Source organism: Rattus rattus, chromosome 1 (assembly GCF_011064425.1).
Source record: "Rattus rattus isolate New Zealand chromosome 1, Rrattus_CSIRO_v1, whole genome shotgun sequence".
NCBI classification, from domain to species: domain Eukaryota; kingdom Metazoa; phylum Chordata; class Mammalia; order Rodentia; family Muridae; genus Rattus; species Rattus rattus.
In genome coordinates this window covers 153,884,249-153,902,677 of record NC_046154.1, presented here as the reverse complement: position 1 = coordinate 153,902,677, position 18,429 = coordinate 153,884,249, and the positions used below count along the sequence as shown (strand labels likewise).

General features: G+C 53.0%; 1 protein-coding gene and 1 long non-coding RNA gene across 4 annotated transcripts in view; one reads left to right on the top strand and one right to left on the bottom strand.

The window, feature by feature from the left end:
* Gng7 (G protein subunit gamma 7) overlaps window positions 1-18,429 on the bottom strand; it is a 60,513-nt gene that overhangs the window by 28,629 nt on the left and 13,455 nt on the right. For all 3 annotated transcript variants that reach the window (XM_032907436.1, XM_032907438.1, XM_032907437.1), the window contains exon 2: window positions 15,284-15,338. The gene's annotated coding sequence lies outside the window, so the exon portion shown is untranslated. The remainder of the gene's footprint in view (window positions 1-15,283; window positions 15,339-18,429) is intronic.
* On the top strand, window positions 12,166-17,435 carry LOC116904674. The gene is made up of 2 exons (XR_004388376.1): window positions 12,166-12,316; window positions 16,944-17,435. It is a non-coding gene; the product is annotated as an uncharacterized LOC116904674 (long non-coding RNA).

The following is an 18,429-nucleotide window of genomic DNA, read 5'->3' as shown; positions in this document are numbered from 1 at the left end:
CCCAGGACTCGGGGGCAGAGCAGGCAAATCTCTGTGAGTTCTAGAGATCGAGTACAAGCCGCACAGAGAGAACTGGGCTGTCTATATAAACAAGACACGCCCACCCGAGTCTTCCATTCTCTCTTCCTCAAGACCTTGGATCATCCTATTTCCCCTTTCAGACTGCTGACCCAGGTGCCCTGGCTGTGCCTCAGAACTCTTGGCTGCAAAGGAATCTGGAGACTTGAATTTGATTCCTGAACCCTATGAACTGTCCATCAACCTGTCTGGCCACCCATCCATCCATCCACTCACCCACCCATCCATCCATCCATCCATCCACCCATCCATCCATCCACCCACCCATCCATCTATCCATCCTCCCAACCCTCCATCCATCCATCCACCCATCCACCATCTACCCATCCACCTGACCATCCACCATCCATCCATCCACCCATCCATCCATCCATCCATCCATCCATCCACCCATCCATCCATCCATCCACCCCTCCATCCATCCATCCACCCTTCCACATATCTGTCCATCCATCCACCCATCCATCCATCTATCCACACCCATCCACCCACCCATCCACCAATCCACCCATCCATCTATCTATCCACCCACCCACCCGTCCGTCCATCTATCCATCCATCCATCCACCCACCATCTGTCCATTCATCCACCCACCTACCCACCCACCCACCCACCCACCCACACTTACACACATGAACACCCCATTTGTGTAGCACTGATTCTTATTGTTTCTGGACTTTGATCCCTAGTTTCTCTTTCTGAGCTGAGTGAGATCACAAGAACTCTGACGCCTTAAGTCACCTAGCAACCGCACACATATCCTGAGAACAGTCAGGAAGCTTCTCGAACAAAGTGTAACTCACACTCCCACACTCACTGCCAAGGCAAGGAGAAGATAAAAACCAACCTTCCCTCCGGTCTGACTGAGTCTCCCCCCCCCCCGCCCCCACCCGGCCAGGGCAGGCTGAAGAGTGACCTGCAGGCTGCATGGCAGGTGCAGGATTGGGGACCTACTAGGGTACAGGAAGCTGTGGTTTCAGCATCTCTGAGGACCAACTGAGGGAGCACTGTGTCAGGGCCAACTTGACCTCTGTGTCACTTAAAAAAGTCTGACCCTGAGCTGCTCTGAGGATTTCCCACTGTCTTTGTGGAAAAGTTTTGAATATTTTTTTCTTTTTAAATCAGCCAGGTGTGTGATGGCCATGAGGGTTATTCCAGAACTCAGGGAATATATGTGAGACCATCTCAGAAACGTGTGTGTGTGTTCGTGTGTGTATGGTTATGTGCAGTGTGCATGCGCTTGTGTGTGTGCACTTGCAAAGGTTAGACGATGACTCACAGAGTCACAGCTGCCCTTCCCCAGGCACTGATCTCAGGGGCCTGGCACGGGGAAGCCACCTACCCACTGAGCTGCCCATCTTCACATCTCACAAAAGTTATTATTTTTTTTAGGGAGAAATTATGCGAAAACTATGACCTTGAGTTTGTCTCTCTCCCTCAACTCCTTGCTAAAGATTTTCACCTAAAGAAGCAATGAAGGAGAACATTCTATCCCCAGGATTCAGACAGGAGGGACACAGATGAGTCGTAGAAGGAGCTAGACCGGTAAAAAGCTAGAAGAAAACCATCAATCACAGTGTCGTTTGCCTGTCAAATGTAAAAATGTAAAAATCACAACAAATCAATAACAAAAATCCTAAGGAAATATATTTACAGAGTTCTTAGGAAACCTGCTGAGGCAGTTAAGTGTGATAGACACACACTCCTCATTCGAATACTCCGGAGGCAGAGGCTGAAGGATTAGAAGTTCATGTTCATTCATCAGACAAACAGTGATTTTACAGGCCAGCCTGGGCTACATGAGACACTGTGACCAAAAACTCAAAAGTAAAACAAACTCACTTAAATACAAGCCAGGGACTTCCTTCTGTGAGGACTGTTTCTGAGGGCAAAGATGGAGGCTGCCCTAAGCAGACTTAGGTGAGCCTACCATCCAGCCACCCAACACACGCACCTGCACACGCGTGCGCGCGCGCACACACAGACGCACGCACCCATGCACGCACACACACACGCACCCATGTACGCACACGCACGCACACACACACGCACCCATGCACGCACACGCACCTGCACACGCGCGCGCGCGCACACACACACACAGACACACGCACGCACACACGCACCCATGCACGCACGCACGCAGCAAGTGTGGCTGCAGAGTCATGGAGTGGGACCTTATTCCTTAGACTGTGGAGTCTTACGGGGATATGACTTGGCCGGAGGGACGCCGACATTTATTTATGTACTCGGCAAGGTCTGATGTAAGAGAAAGTTCTAGAAGCCGAGCAGGATGCAGCCATCCTAGCGCTTAAACTGAGGCAGTGAGCTCCCCATTTGCTGCAGATTGGGGTATACAGCAAAACGCTGCCCTAGAAGCACAAACCTAGGGGCCGGGGTGACGGCTCTGTGGAAGCCCTGCCCTGCAAGGATGAGGGTCTGTTAGAGGCACCAACCTTAATTTTCAAAGCTGGGTTTGGGGTCGTTGAGGTGGCTCAGCGGGTTAAGGGCGCTTGCAGGGCCAAGGCTCAAAACTCTGGGCATCAGGACCCACGTGGTGGGACTCCAATAGGTTGTCCTCTGACCTCCATAACACATTAAAAAATAATGGTGAAGGGGGTTGGGGATTTAGCTCAGTGGTAGAGCGCTTGCCTAGGAAGCGCAAGGCCCTGGGTTTGGTCCTCAGCTCCGAAAAAAAGAATCAAAAAAAAAAAAAAAAAAAGGTGTAATTTAGGGTGTTTAAAAAATATTTTTGTATATATGTGTGTCTTTGTGCACACGGGTGTGACAGCCCAGCCCCCACAGGGGTCGGATCCCGTAGAGCTAGAGTCACACGCAGTTCTCAGACCCCCAACCCGCGACCTGGGTGCTTGGAATTGAACTCAGGTACTTTGCAAGCAAGGCTGGCTCGCTCAACCGTTGACGGGAGCATTACCAGGAGGGTGACAGAGGGCTTGGGCTGCGCGCGGCGGGGTGGGGGGAACCCCTAGTCAGGTTGGGTGGGGCGGTACTCGTTCATCATTTCTTCCCTTTAAATGTCAGCCACAAGCTGTTAGAGCGAGGGCCCGCAGGCCCAGCACAAAGAGACCCGGGGCAGCCCCAGGCTGTAGGAGCTGTGGCAGGGGCTACTGTCATTTGCGGAGAGGTGGCGGGTCCAGGCTCTGGGGTGCAGGGGTGGTGGGGAACAGAAAAGGCTGGCGGAGCCTTCCGGCTGCCACCGGTAACAAGCACCTGGCAGGAAGGCCTCGGTTTTGAAATCTGGAAAAGGGTAACCAGGTTCTCGGGTGCCCCGAGGTGGAGCCTGAGCCGGGAAAAACCCGGAGTCCCCAGTGACGCAGCACATTCCAATCCGCACCCCAGCCGGGTCAGGTGACCCCCCACTCCGCTCTTCCCCGCGGGATTCGGCATCTGGGGCCACGGCGAGGCCTCCCGGTGCTCACCGGGACCCTGCCAGCCCGGGAGCGACCTGTTACTCTCCCCCGAGTGACGCAAGTGCTTAATCCAGCAGCGGCTGGCTCACGCGTCCCTGAGCAGGTGCACCTGTGACAGCTTTGGTGCTGTCCCACGCTACCTCACGGGACAAGGGACACCCGCAGGGCTGGACACTGCCGCCCTAGGGAGAGTCAGAGAGAGTCTCAGGGTCCCTGCAGGGTCCCAGCCAGCCCAGACTCATAATCTCAGGTACCGCCCTCCGGGCAAACCCTGAACAGTTTCTTTCGTGTGAGTTTTTTGTTTCGGTTTTGGTTTAAGTTTGCAGAGTACAAACGAGCCATTTGTAGGCGCATGAGCCAGTGGTATTTAAGTTCACTCCCAACACTGTGCAAGCTCCAGTCCTAAAATACCACCCCCAACGCCCCCCCCCAAAAAAAACTGTTCGTCCTGGCTTTCACTCCGCCTCTATCCAGCCCCCGGCCCCACCCCTGGCGTCCACCAATCCACTTTCTGTGTCTAAGTTCCCCAGTGTGGGGCTTTGGTGTCTTGAGCATTGTGTCCTTAAGGTCCCCCAACATTGTGTAGTTATCAGAGGGTTGCGTGTTTTTATCAGAGCGTTGCTCCTGTTTATGGCTGCATAATACTGCATGAAGTGAACGCTGGGAGCTGGCCTTTCCCACTTTTGCCTGTTGTGAATCTCTGTGTGAGCACGCAGGCAGGGTTGAGCCTCCCAGGACCCTGGCCCTCCCAAGGTCAGGCAGAGAGTGTAAGGGGATCCCTGCGTCATTCACTAAGGGAGATGTATCTTATTGAAGTCTGCTGTTATTTTAGTACATTTGTTGTTGTTTTTGTCGTTGATGTTATTTCATGGACCCATGTAGCCCAGGCTGACCTAAAATTCCCCACATAGCTTAGGCTATCCCTGAGCTCTGATCCTCTGGCCTGTGTATTTTCATTACTAAGACCACACATGTGAACATGACTAGGGAGGACAGGAAGGTAGGGTGACCCTTTTTTTTTTTTTTTTTTTTTTTGGTTCTTTTTTTTCGGAGCTGGGGTCCGCACCCAAGGCCTTGCGCTTCCTAGGTAAGCGCTCTACCGCTGAGCTAAATCCCCAGCCCCTGGTAGGGTGACCCTTGAAGAATTTCTGACCTTGCAGTGTTCCCATGAAGCTTTGGGAGCCTGCCAAGGCCTCCTTAGGACACTGTCAGCTTCGAAGACAGCACCAGTGAGCACTTCCTGCTCTGGCCAAGGGCCACAGCCTGTCCAGCTGCCCGTGTGACCTGGACTGTATGTGCCCTGTACCTCCCTGTCAGGGGTCAGAACAGGAGTAGGGTACAGGGCTCAGGCTCAGGGACTAGAGGCTGAAGTCTGTCCCATGTGAGTGCTTTGACTCTCAGGTCCTTAGGACGTGCTACAAAGGGAAGACAGGCAGGACTGGCTACCCAGGCTCTCTGAGGGCTAAGAGCGCGCAGGACGTGAGTCCCAGTGAGCTCCAAAGTAAGACTTTGTCTCCCCTGTGGTGGTGCGCACACCTTTAATGTCAGCACTCAGGAGGCAGAGGCAGGAGGATGGCTGCAAGTTCGAGGCAGCCTGATCTACAGGAGAGAGTTCCGGGACAGCCAGGGCTACACAGAGAAACCCTGCCTCAAAAAAATAAATAAAAGACTGTCTCAAAAAAGTAAAGAGGGGGGGCTGGGGATTTAGCTCAGTGGTAGAGCGCTTACCTAGGAAGCGCAAGGCCCTGTTGGGTCCCCAGCTCTGAAAAAAAAAAAAAAAAAAAAAAAAAAAAAAAAAAAAAAAAAAAAGTAAAGAGATCTTGCCTAGGAAGCGCAAGGCCCTGGGTTCTATCCCCAGCTCCGAAAAAAAAAAAAAAGTAAAGAGATGGCTCAGTGGTTATAAGCGCTATCCTGAGTTCAATTCCCTGCAAGCACATGGTTGCTCACAACCATCCAGAAGGGGATCTGATGCCCTCCTCTGCCATGCAGGCATACGTGCAAACAAAGTCTCATATACATAAATAAGGGAATCTTTAAAAAAATATAAAGTAAAAAGAGGGCTGGGGTGTGGTCAGTGTGAGTCCCGCCTAGAATCTCCTCCTCCCCTGTGAGGGTCTGGGGGCGTGGTCAGCAGTACTGTGTGTCCTAATGCAAGGTCCCAGTCATCTCCTGGGCCCGTAAAAGTGTCCCTTTCCCTTTCTTCATTGTTTTGGATTTCAAGGTGCTGTGGTTGAAGTCCAGCACCTCACCTCCTGCACTAGGCAGCAGTCACTATGAAGCCACATCACAGCTCCAAGACACCTTTTCCTATTTGCATGGCCCAGGCCCCAAGGGAGCTGTGAGATTTGTCTCGAAGGCTTGGTTTCTGTCTGGCTAGGGCGCCCACAAACACCTGCTTCTAAACTATAAACCTGAGTCAGGACAGGACAGAAACTCAGCCTGTCCCCAGCCCTGTGGCCAATGAGGGAGCCTGAGAGTCCACCTAGCCCTCCATCCAGGGACCTCTTGGTCCTCCTGTCGCACAGGACCTTGCAGAAGGCGGGGCACCTCTGTCCTGAAGTCTCCCCAAAGGCTCCCCAGCCCTCCTGAGCCCATGCATGGCCAGACAGCAGACTGGGGAGGGATGACAGGGCTGACTTCAGGGGAGAGGAATTCCGCCCAGCCAGTGTCTAGACTGTGGGACGCAGGCTGCAGGGACCCGGCGGGAGCAAGGCCAGCGGCGGGATGTGCTGCCACCTGGTGGCCACACCACGCACAACCTTCGGATTCAACACTGATCACTGTCAGGGGGCCCAGGCTGTACGGAGCCCACGGAGAGTTTTTGAAAACCTTCAGGTATTTCACAATTTAATGATGCAACTGATGAACGAAATTTTGGGGTCGCTGCTCCGTGGGTGGAGCGCGGGCTCGTCCAGAGCGCAAGAAGCCCTGAGTTCCACCCCCAGCATTGCAAAAACCAGGAGTGGCAGGTCACATGCCTGTCATCTTAGCATCCCAGATCCTCAGGCAGGAGGATAAGGAGGATAAGGAGTTCAAGCTTAGCAGGATGCTGAGCCCAGTCTCTGATGCCTACCCGTTCCGTGCAAAGAGCTCCTGAATGGGACAGCCACATGTGTCCCCAGACATCACCCACAGTCCCCCCAAAACTGAATTAACCCTTTAGCCAGAGGATTCCATTGCTCTAAGGGAATCTGTGGCCCACAGTCACCTAATCTAGCTCCTGAAGATCAAGCCACACTTCTCTGTGTGGGACTGGTCAGGACCACACCTGCCCCTCTGAGATCTCAGAACCCCAGGTCTGCAAACCAAGGCCTGTCTGTCTGTCTGTCTGTCTGTCTGTCTGTCTGTCTGTTGTTGTTGTTGTTGTTGTTGTTGTTGTTCTTCTTCTTCTTCTTCTTCTTCTTCCTCCTCCTCCTCCTTCTTCTCCTCTTCCTCCTCCTCTTCTTCCTCCTCCTCCTCCTCCTCCTCCTCCTCCTCCTCCTCCTCTTCCTCCTCCTCTTCCTCCTCTTCTCCTCTTCCTCCTCCTCTTTTTCTTCCTCCTCCTCCTTCTCCTCCTCCTCCTTTTCTTCTTCCTCTTTTTTTTTTTTTCCGGTTTCTTGAGCCAGAATGTTCCTGGCTGTCTGGAATCACTTTGTAAACCAGGCTGGACTTGAACTCAGATGACTGCCTCCTTCTGCTTCCCAAGTGTGCTGGTACTAAAAGCGAGTACCACTACTGCCCAGTTCTGTTTGTGCACTGATACAGGGTCTCATGTAGCTGAGGCTACCCCTCCTGCCTCCAGACTCCCAAGTGCTGGGACAACGAGTGTGTCTGTCCTACTACATCCAGTTTTCACGGCTCTGGAAACAGAAACCAGGGCCTTGGGCATGCTCGGGGGCACTCTGCCCTCTGACATGGAGGAGGGGGACAGATACCAGGAGTCAGGCTTGGGGTTATCTAAAGTTAAGTTTCAGAAGGAAATCTGCCGTGTACACAACCAGCTGCAATAGGGGAGCCCTGGACCCCTTGCTCAGCCCTGGGCTCCCATGTGGCTGTCCACACAGACTAAGAAGTCCAGCTGCTGCGGGACCTCTGTCCACCCGGCTCTCTTTTGAGACAGGGTCTCATGTAGCCCAGGCTGGATTTGAACTCCCCATTCAGCCCAGGATGACTCTGAGCTGACCTCCCTAGTGCCCTGATTCCTGTGGAGATGGGGGTGAAGCCCAGGTCCCCTGCCTGCCTGGCAGGTGCTCTGCCCTCCGAGTCCCACCCACATCCCTCTAATTTGCATCATTTTCTCAATTATCTTTTTTTTTTTTTTTGACATCCTGTTGATCTGGTGGCTTGAGTAATTCCCACAGTTGACACTGTCCTGATGTGGTCTGAGGTTGGCTCAGGTTTGTGGTCACAGAGCATCACAGAAGAGGAGGTGAGGATACACCCGGCACAGGGACAGGATGGGGGTGATGTTCTGTAGGAACCGTGCCCAGAGGTTGGGTTTCATTTTTTTTTTTTTTTTTTTTTTCCGGAGCTGGGGACCGAACCCAGGGCCTTGCGCTTGCTAGGCAAACGCTCTACCACTGAGCTAAATCCCCAACCCCTGGGTTTCATTTTCTTAAAATCATTTATTGATCTTTAATTCCACACATCATAAAGTGGACTCGCAGTGGGTAACGTCACTTAACGGAATTGAACCCACTTCTCCCAAGACAGTTCAAGCTGGTCCTCCCAATACTCGGGAAACAGAGGCAGGAGTTCAACTTCATCTGTGCCTCGGAGAGGGTGTGGGGGGCGATGGATTCTGGGAGGGGAGCCGAGCGCCGGGCTGTGGCTGGGAGGGTGACTGGGTCCCTGGTTACACGTGCATCCGAGGCTTCACACGCCAGGTGCAGCTACTGAAGTGTGCAGTTCGCCGCTCTTCACACAGCTGCGGGGGCGGCGGGGGTGGCAGGCGGCAGCTTGGTCTACCGATGTGTTCTCAGGCTCAGCCACTCCCACACAGGGTCCAATGCCTGGGGACGCAGGTATTGAGATGAGCCAGGAGTGGTGATCAGGAAGGGCCCTGGGAACAGGGGCTTGCACTGGCGTTTCCATAGCAACGTGGTTCCCGGAAACCAGAAACCAGAGCCAAAAGTGTCCATCAACAGACATAGTCCATCCCCTCCGGACTCCTTGGTCATGAGAAAAAAGTCACATGACACTTGTTCGTGGAGGGATTTCAAGGCTCAGTGGCAGGAGCCGGACACACAGCAACACACCTGGATCCACTCCCAGGATGCCGCGGGAGCCCTGGGACGCAGAGACAGAACCGGGGAGAAGAACGGGCCTACGAGAGGAGGGCGGAGCTTCAGTCTGGGTATGGTAAGTTCCAGAGATGACGGCAGCGAGGGCAGATGTATCCTTATAAATGATCTTCACGCTGCTGATCTAAGACGGCGGGCGGGCATGAGAGATTTTATGCGTTGTGTGTATTACCATGGATTTAAAAAGAGAAATATTGGGCTGGAGAGAAATAACCTCTGAGAGATGGCTCAGAGGTTAAGAACACCTGCTACTCTTCCAGAGGTCCTGAGTTCAATTCCCAGCAACCTTATAATGAGATCTGGTGCCCTCTTCTGGCCTACAGACATATATGCAAGCAGACCGTTGTACACATTATAAATAAATCAAAAAGATTTGCTGACACACAACTTTAATCCCACCACTCGGGAGGCAGGTGGATCTCTGTGAGTTCGAGGCTAGCCTGGTCTAGAGCTAGTTCCAGGATAGCCCGAGCTACACAGAGAAACTGTCTTGAAAAAATAAAAAAATAAAAGATAACATGGATCCTATATCCTCCACCTCACCCCGTTATCCAGCACGCTTAGCCAACACCTGTGGGTTCAAGGTGACTCGATGTCAGGGCTAAGGGAGAGCACATTCTGTCCTCAGTAATCTGAGAACCTGGGACAAGGGCACCCTTTAACCACTATGAGCCCCCATTTCCTTGTTTTTCAGTCAGGAATGTTAGATTTCTCTCACCATAAGACTAGAATATCAATGTCACTTCCTCTAGGAAAGTCACCTTGAAGCTCTGGGGTCTGACCCAGGTTGTCTCTGCCTACCAGGGGACTCCAGATGGACTTCTAGGGACATTGTGGCTGTCACACTGGTGGAGTATCTACTTGGAGCTGCTCAGCACCCTGCAGGGCTCAAGACGTCCTGCCCTTGAGACCAAGTGGGTCCCCTACACCAGGAGCAATAGGAGTCCCCATGCCTCTGGCATGGTGTCCCAGGACACAAGGGTGTGCTAGGAGTGCCATAGCTGCATCTCTCCCCATCTTCTCCGAGCAAAGCCAGAGTCTCTGACTTCAAGGATCCATGTCCACCCCTACCCTGTTCTCTGTCCCTCCTGCTCTTGCTGGACTCCTGGGCTCCCCGGGGTCATGGGGGCTGTGTGCCCAGCACAGTTCTGACTCAGCACAATGTGTCAGGGCGATGGGGACAGCATGTGGCATTCCAGGAAGCCGTGGGATCCTTACTCCTCCTTGGGGTGTGACAGGCAGGCTGCCCAGAGGCTCCATTCACTCCCTGTTCTTAACACATCAGGTGTGGTCCTGCCCAGGGCCATGGGAGGCTCCTCAACCTCTCCTTCACCTCAGCCGTCAACTTCAGTTGCTCTGTGCCTTGCTTCTTTTTTTTTTTTTTTTTTTTTTTTTTTTTCGGAGCTGGGGACCGAACCCAGGGCCTTGCGCTTTCTAGGCAAGCGCTCTACCACTGAGCTAAATCCCCAACCCCTGTGCCGTGCTTCTTAAGACAGGGTCTCAGCCAACCTGGGGCTCACCTGTTAGGCTGGACTGTCCGGCCAGGATCCCAGGCATCCTCCTGCCTCCATCTCTCCAGTGCTGACTAGGACTACCACAGGTTCTGGCTGTAGCCAGCTGTTTTGCATTCACGCTGGAGATTTGAACTCAAGTCTTCATAGTAGCCCAGCCAGCAAAGACTACACACTGGGTCACCTCCCCATTCCCAGCTAGTAACCAGAACTCGTTCATGGGTAACTTGGGATAAAAATCAGGCAACTAGAGGGCAGAGGCCCAGCACACGCACGCACACACACACACACACACACACACACACACACACACACACACACGCACGCACACACGCACACACGTACACACATATGCATGCATGCACACATGCATGCACGCTGGGATGAAGCAGACACCCATGCAGGCTGCAGGCTGGGCTCTCTGCGCTCAGCTGCTTGGAGCTTAGGATGTCCCTGAGCCATAGGGCAATGAGGGGAGGGTAAGAGGGTGGTGACACATCAGGATGTGTTATCCAGGTGGGGACCCAGCAGCCGCTGTGAACTAACTCCAAGAGCACAGTGGGGGCAGCGATGCAGGGCACCTTGGCTGGGGACCCTGGATGGGGACAGATGGCTGGAGATGGAAGAACCCTGACTGCTCTTTCAGAGGGTCCCACACGGCCACTCACGCCACTTCTGGCCGCTGCCGGTACTGCATGCCCCTCCCACACACGAGTAAGAATGACCTTAAACCAAGGCAAGGGTCTAGCTCTGCAGACGCTGTCGTGGACCTGGGGTGCTGTGGGATGCCTAACACCCACTTCGGGTGAGCTGTGTCCAGCTCTGCTGGCTCCCCTGTGTCCCTACCACCCCTGCCACATCACATACACGCCTGTCACCCCCATGGGTACTGAGTCAGCAGAGGCTAGGGCCCAGCAAATCCAGGAATGACCGACTCCTGCATCAGCACCACTCTGGGGGAAGCTGATGCTTCAGGTGGTTGCTTAGCAACAGCATCCACCACAGAGGAAACTTCTAGCTCTTTCTGTGCAGACTTCTCTGGGTCTCCATTTTCAAAGGGTAAATTGGGTGCATGGGGTTTCAAGGAGGGAGCTGTTTGCTGGGGCTTGGGAGGGGACCAGAGGGCACTGCAGAAAATAAGAACAGTGATCCCGAGATGGGGGCGCAGCTCGGCCAGCAGGGTGATGGCAGCTCGGTTGATAGGTGTTTGTAGCTCAGATGCCTGGCATCCATGAAGCCCTGAGCTCTGTCCCTAGCACATGGTGGCATACACCTGTCACAAAGCACTCGGGAGTTACAGACAGGAGGATCAGGAGCCTGGGTCATCATCAGCTACATAAAGAGTATCAGAAGCTAGCCTAGGCTACAGGAGACCAAGTCTCAAACAACAAAGAGGCTTCCTCCATGGCTAGGTGAGATGTCAGTACAATAGGGGCAGTCCCCACCCCCAGAACTGTGGGTGTCTGGGGCTGGGCCATTCTTTGTCAGCGTCTTCATTAGCCACTCTCTCTCTGTCAGTGCTCTCCCCCAGTTCTGCCGGGCAGCCTGTCCTCGGCACAGATGCTCTGGCTCAGGGGTTCCCAGGAACCCTGGAGACTGTGCCACCCAGGCACCTGCTTCTACTGAAGTCCTGCTCACATGGAAATGCACACGCTGAGCCATGAGGGAAGGAGCCTCCCCCACCCCGTGACCACCCTTGAAGTCCTCAATGCTCTGAGAAGTTTCTGGAATTCTGAGTTGCAGACTGTGCAAGGAGTCAGTTCTAGGCACTATGGGCGACATCAGGGGACACTCCTGGTGGGTCACAATGTGAACACACGGTGACACAGCACTGTCTGTGTTTGTTGTTCTGGCAGCTGCTGTGACCGTGTGAGCCAAGCACTGCATGCGGACCTGTATCGCGGTAGCGCGTTCCCAGGACTCCCGATAACAGCACAATTTTAACGTGCCTGGGACAGACCCGGAGGGCGACCAGCCTTGAGCCACCTGCACCAAGGCAGCTCCTGACAAAAGGTACCAGTTCCCACATAATTGCCCCCAAATCGCAAGAAAAAATGGGAACCTGAATAAAAAACACCTCGTGCTGGGGCCACTCTAGGGCTCTGAGCTCATGTGGATCCCTGAGCGTCAGGGTTTTATGGAGAAGGGTTCCCGTGAGGCTTCCAGGCCATGCCATTTTCTCATGTCATCCCCGGCCCCGCAAGGTGCTGAGCTGACTGTGTCCGCCTTTGTGACTCTGTGACAGGAGCTTCCCGCCCACCCGCTGTTGCCTTGGGTGGCCACATGTTCTCGAGCTTCGTTTTGTCCATGGCGTTGGGGCACATGGAGTGGTAATTGTCACCCCAGCCTTCTCCTTTCCTTTTCCAAGCTCTGTCTGAGAGCCACACCCATTGACGCCTTCCCTGCGTGCTGCGGTGCAGAAGCGCACGGATCTCTCCTGCCTCTTAGTGGCCACATGTGGTAACAGCAGATATTGTTTACTATCCCCGCCAAACTTGCACAAAATGATGAGGGAGATGGCTCAGCAATAAAAACGCTGAGGGCTGGAGAGTTGGCTCACTGGTTAAGAGCACTGACTGCTCTTCCAGATGGTCCTGAGTTCAAGTCCCAGTAACCATGTGGTGGCTCACAACCATCTTGTAATGGGACAGCTACAGTGTACTTATATATAATAAATGTTTAAAAAAAAAATATGATTGGGGTTGGGGATTTAGCTCAGTGGTAGAGCACTTGCCTAGCAAGTGCAAGGCCCTGGGTTCGGTCCCCAGCTCCGAAAAAGAAAAAAAAAAAAAAAAAAAAAAAAAAAACTGGCCACCAAGCCTGAAGGCCTGAGTTCGACTCCCCATTGAAAGGAGAGGCCCGGTTTCAGTAAACTGTCCTGTAAATTTCCACGTGTTCCAGGACATGCACACACGCCCGAATAAGAACATGTAGTGCTTTATTTTGTAAAGTGCCATACTGGACTGAACTCAGTAGTTAGAGCACCAGCTGCTCTCATAGTGTATGCTGGTTAGTCACCAGGACCCACATGACAGCTCACAAACACCCATAAATCCAGTTCTAGGGGAGCAGACACCCTCACTCAGACATGAATGTAGGCAAAACAGCAGTTCACATAAAATAAAAAAAAAAAATTTAGGGTTGGGGATTTAGCTCAGTGGTAGAGCGCTTGCCTAGGAAGCGCAAGGCCCTGGGTTCGGTCCCCAGCTCCTGAAAAAAAAGAACCAAAAAAAAAATTTAAAGATGCTTGGGTGTGGTTGTACATAACCCAATCCCAGCACTTGGGAAGCAGAGGCAGGCAGATCTCTGCACTTGATCTTAGCCAAAAGGCCGAGAAGCGATGCAGGCAGGTCTCTGAATTGAGAGGCCAGCCTGGTCTACAGAGCAAGTTCCAGTACAGCCAGGACTACAGAGAAACCCTGTCTTGAAAAACTTAAAAAAAAAGAAAAGAAAAGAAAAGAAAGAGCAAAAAACCAAAATTTAGGAGTTATCTGGCATCCCACTCTGTGAGGGGACCCTGAGAGAGAGACTGCTTCTTCTGCAACAGAAAAGTCATGTCAGGGGCCCCTTGATAGGTCCCAAAGGTCAGGGCCTCAGACCTGGATAGAGGGTTCTCTGTGGGGTACACTGAACCCCGAGTGCCACCCACAGCCTCCTGTCTGCCCCACATCAGAGGCTCCCCAGTTATGCCCGCCACAATGTGCCCTGATGTTACACAGGGTTCCCTGACAACGTAAAAGCCAAATTTAATCTTTCATTTTTTTGAGATAGGATCTTACTGTGTAGCCCAGGCTGGCCTCAAACTTACAGAGATCCTCCTGCCTCTGCCTCCTAGTGCTGGGACTAAAGGTGCATGCCACCATGCTGGGCTGACTTTTTAAATTTTACTTTATATTTTAGAAAGAAAGGTGGCCCTGGCTGGTTCCAAATTCAAATTCACTTTGTAGCTTGAATTCCTGATTGTCCTGCTCCCACCTACAGGTGTCAGGAGACAGGAGCACATGATTGTGCCTTATCCCATTTCTCTAGCCCGGCGGTAGGAATTTGTTTAATTCCACACTCAAGGGTCCCCAAGAAAGAATTAGTGGCTGCAGATCAAGGAAGGCTGTACCGGGTAGTAGCACATGCCCTAGTACTCAAGAGGCAGAGGCAGGAGGATTTCTGCAAGTTCCAGGCCAGCCTGTTCTACATAATGAGCCACTGTCTCAACACAAAACAAGAAAAGTCCGGCCTGGCTTCAGTCTCCTGCCATGTGATCTTTCCAACAGGACACACTGCCCTCCCTCCCGAACCTTCCCTCTAGAACTGAGAGTCCGAACAAATGTTTTCTTTATAAAGGTTCCAGCCTTAGGTAGTTTGTAACAGTTCCAGGAATCAGATTAAGACGAAGTATCTCATACACAAGCGTGAGCCTCAACAACCCTTTTTCCTCCTAAAGCAGCTGCAGCCTTGGGTGCTCGGACACAGGCACAGAAACAGACTAACTGCAAGTTTTCAACCGCACCATTAGCCAGAGCGAAACTTTCTACAAAGTATCAGTCTTGGATGTTTCCTCACAGGCACAGAAAACAAAGCCAAATTTCAAATGCATGTAGGGACCGAACACATCCAGTTAGGTCTAAGAACGAGCCTCACAACCTGTGAGGTCGGGAAATGGGGTGCAGGAAACAGAGGATGTGGGAAACGGGGTGAGCAAAACAGGTTGTGGGAAACGCGATGCAGGACCAAAGAATCTTGGGATGGAGCCAAGACAGCTGGACAGGCTGACTGCATGACTGCGACCTTTGCACCCTGACCCTGACTGGGGTCAAGGTCACCCTACACAGCACCACGGCCTCCCTCAGAATATCTTGATGTTGCCAGACATCAAGACCCATCCCCTTCCCCGTCTCTGCACGATCCTGACAGCCCGATGCCCCCTCAGCCACCTTGACGCCCAGTCTTCAAAGCTGCGAGCGAAGCGCGGAGCACAGCACCTACCTGCTCTGAGTCCCACCGTCCCAGCACCGAGGTTCCAATAGGAAGGCTTCACACCCTGGAAGAGAAATACTGTGCATTAATTTGGCACCGCAGGGTGCCAGGCTGGTGTCTGGGTCTGTGTGGACGGGAGGTCACACCCGGCCCAGGCAGCGACAGGAACCCTCAGCCAGCTGCTCCGGAGGCCCCGGCAAACTAGGGTTTGGTGCCTGCGTGGGCGACTTGATGGGAACAGCAATCTGCTAAAAGGATGAGGCGGAATTCATAATTAATCTCCCGCGCATTTGAAAGGGAAATCACGGGTGGGAGTGGGCGAGCATGAGACATGTGTCTGCAGAACTGGAGAGAGGATCAGGGGAACAGAGGCTGCCCATCTTGGCACTGCAGGGTCAGAAGTCTGGCCTCTGCCTGGGCGCTCAGGTTCACGGTGTGCCTCTTCTGCCGCTGTTGCAGGGACACGCGTGAAAATTCCCAGTTGCAGGCACGCTCAGCACTCACAACCTCTTTGAGGATTAAACCAATTCATTTCTACAAAGCAGGTTGTATACAGTGGGAGCTCAATAAATGCTGGGTTTGCCCAACATGATTCAAATCCCTGTATCCCCAAGACTGTTTTCGAGTTTGTTTTTTTGTACATTTATCCGTCCGTCTATCTATCTATCTATCTATCTATCTATCTATCTATCTATCTATCTATCGAGAGGGTTAGTGGTTCTGGGACTCAACCTCATGACCTCAGGCTTGACAGCAAGACCCTTTTATCTGTTAAGCCCTCTAGCCAGCCCTTATTTTATTTTAATTTTATTGAGACAAGATTTCATTATGTAGTGACTATGTATAACTGGCCTTAGACTCACTATCCTCCTGCCTCAGATTCTTCGGTGATGAAATCACATGTTGTTTTTGTTTTGTTTTGTTTTGTCCTCACTAGGCTGGTTTATATGGTGCTGGGGCTACCCGGGGCCTGGTGCATTCTGGGAGAGCGCTCTACCCTGAGTTTTTGCATGGTGTCACAGACAGCTGTGATGCCGGCCACTGCCTGCAGATGGCAGCGTCGCTGCAGGAAGCGGCCAGAACGTTGCAGGCGCCGAGGCTAGTTCAGGCAGAGACTGGATGGGTGATGAACGTGCCAGAGCCGGGCCCTGGGTGTCTGCCATCCAGCTGTCCCGCAGTCACACTTCAGGAAACTGAGTTTCACACGTGCTTAGACACAGACTGGACAGCGTCATTTAGGTGGAGTTGGGGTGCGTTTTGTGTGGAGAAGGAGTTTATCTCAGAAGCTGGGGTTCCCGGAGAGATACTACCTGTCCACACGGAGTGTGTGCAGGGGCCTATGCTGAGCAGAGAAAATGTTCCTAAATAATTAACTCAGGGTCCCTCCTAAGCGCCGTGGCTTTGGCCTGGTTCCCTGTGGGGCGTGAAGCAGCCCCACTCTGCCAAGAACTCCCGGGTGTACCCAGACACCGCTGCGCGTCGCCAAGCTGCCCTGGTGCCCTGGATATCTTGTCTCTGCCCTCTTTTAGAACCTTCGGGTGGTCTCCCTTGCCCGCGCTTATTCTCAGCAGTCTCAGACGACTCCAGGTCCCCTTGGACGACACCAGACTGACAACCCTCCTTGTTCCCTAGACTCTGACTCATGATCCCTTCCCGCCCTTGTCTGCAGTGGGCAGAGAGTATCGCCTTGGAGAATGAGGGCTGTTGGAAGGGACATGAGAAGACACCCAGCAGCGACACGGAGACACACCCTCAGCCCTGTATCCTCCAGACCGGATCTAGGGAGCATCCCCAGGGTGGTCACCCTGGCCGCAGCATCACGGACTTCCACCCACTCCGCACCTAGGGTAACAGCCACGCGTGTCCCCGACATCCCAGGGTCCCGTCGTGGAGACTGAGCAGGAACAGCCATGAGGAGGTGACCGTGAGAAAACTTACATACACATGCTCACGCACAGACATGCGCATATACTGGCCAAGTGCATGCAATCCCCTCAAAGTCCAGAAGGGGCATCAGAGCCCCAGGGAATGACGTCACAGACGTTAGGGATCCTTGTGGGAGCCAGATACCAAACTTCAGGTCAGAAGCAAAAACATATGTTTTTAAATCCTGCGCATTGCCACCATTCCCAGTCAGACCCACTAAATTTTTTTAAGTACATTTTTAGCTCGTATAAGTCCCAACAGCCGTGGTCCCAAATTTCATCTTCCCATTAACCTACTGTGATACCTAAATGGACAAGATGCTTGAAAGACTCGAACAACCAGGTGGTGGTGGCAGCAGTGGCGGATGAGGCGCACGCCTTTCATCCCAGCACTCAGGAGGCAGAGGCGGGAGGATCTCTGGCCTATAGAAGCTAACCTGGTCTACAGAGCGAGTTCCAGGACCGCCAGGGTTACACAGAGAAACCCTGTCCCAAACAAACAAACAAACAAACAAACAAACAGCCTGCCCAGTGCACCCTGGGAATAGACTTAAAGAAACTTAAATAACTGTTCATGCTTAGGAAGGCCCATCGATCACGCATCTGCTGGTTTATTGGAACCAGGGTTCCCACTATGCAGTCCAGGCTAGCCTCGAATTCAGTTATCTTCCTGTCTCAGTGTGATTTTGGTGATAATCTTCACTGTCACCTTGAGAGTGGCAGTGAATCAACAAGGAGACAAGCCCGTCTGAGAGGAAGTCTACATCTGGTTAACTGATGTGGGACCCAATCTGACTGGTGGCGCATCGCACAAGCTAAGGTCCTGGCCTGGCTGAGTAGGAACGAGACAGAACACAAGCTGAGCCCCAGTGGTCGGTCACCTCTCTGCTTCCTGACTGAGGACCCCGCCCACCTCCGCCGCCACGCCCACCTCCCGCCGCCACGCCCTCCCTGCCAAGGTGGACGTCAGTAACTCCCCTCCCTCTCTTAAGTTCCTTGTGTCACAGCGACAACGGGAGCGGAATCTAGGAGTCTCAGTTTCCCAATGATTAGCCCATGGGCGCTGTGCACACGGTCCTGGGTCTTCTTCCGTGGGTGCTGTGGGTCCCGAAGATGCTTAACAGAAGCCCCCACCCCCTACATGCCAGGTACTTCCTGAACTGGGGCAGGCCAGTGTCCCCTGGAAGACATAGTCACCGGCAGGTGAGACCGTTCTTCCCTGCACATCTC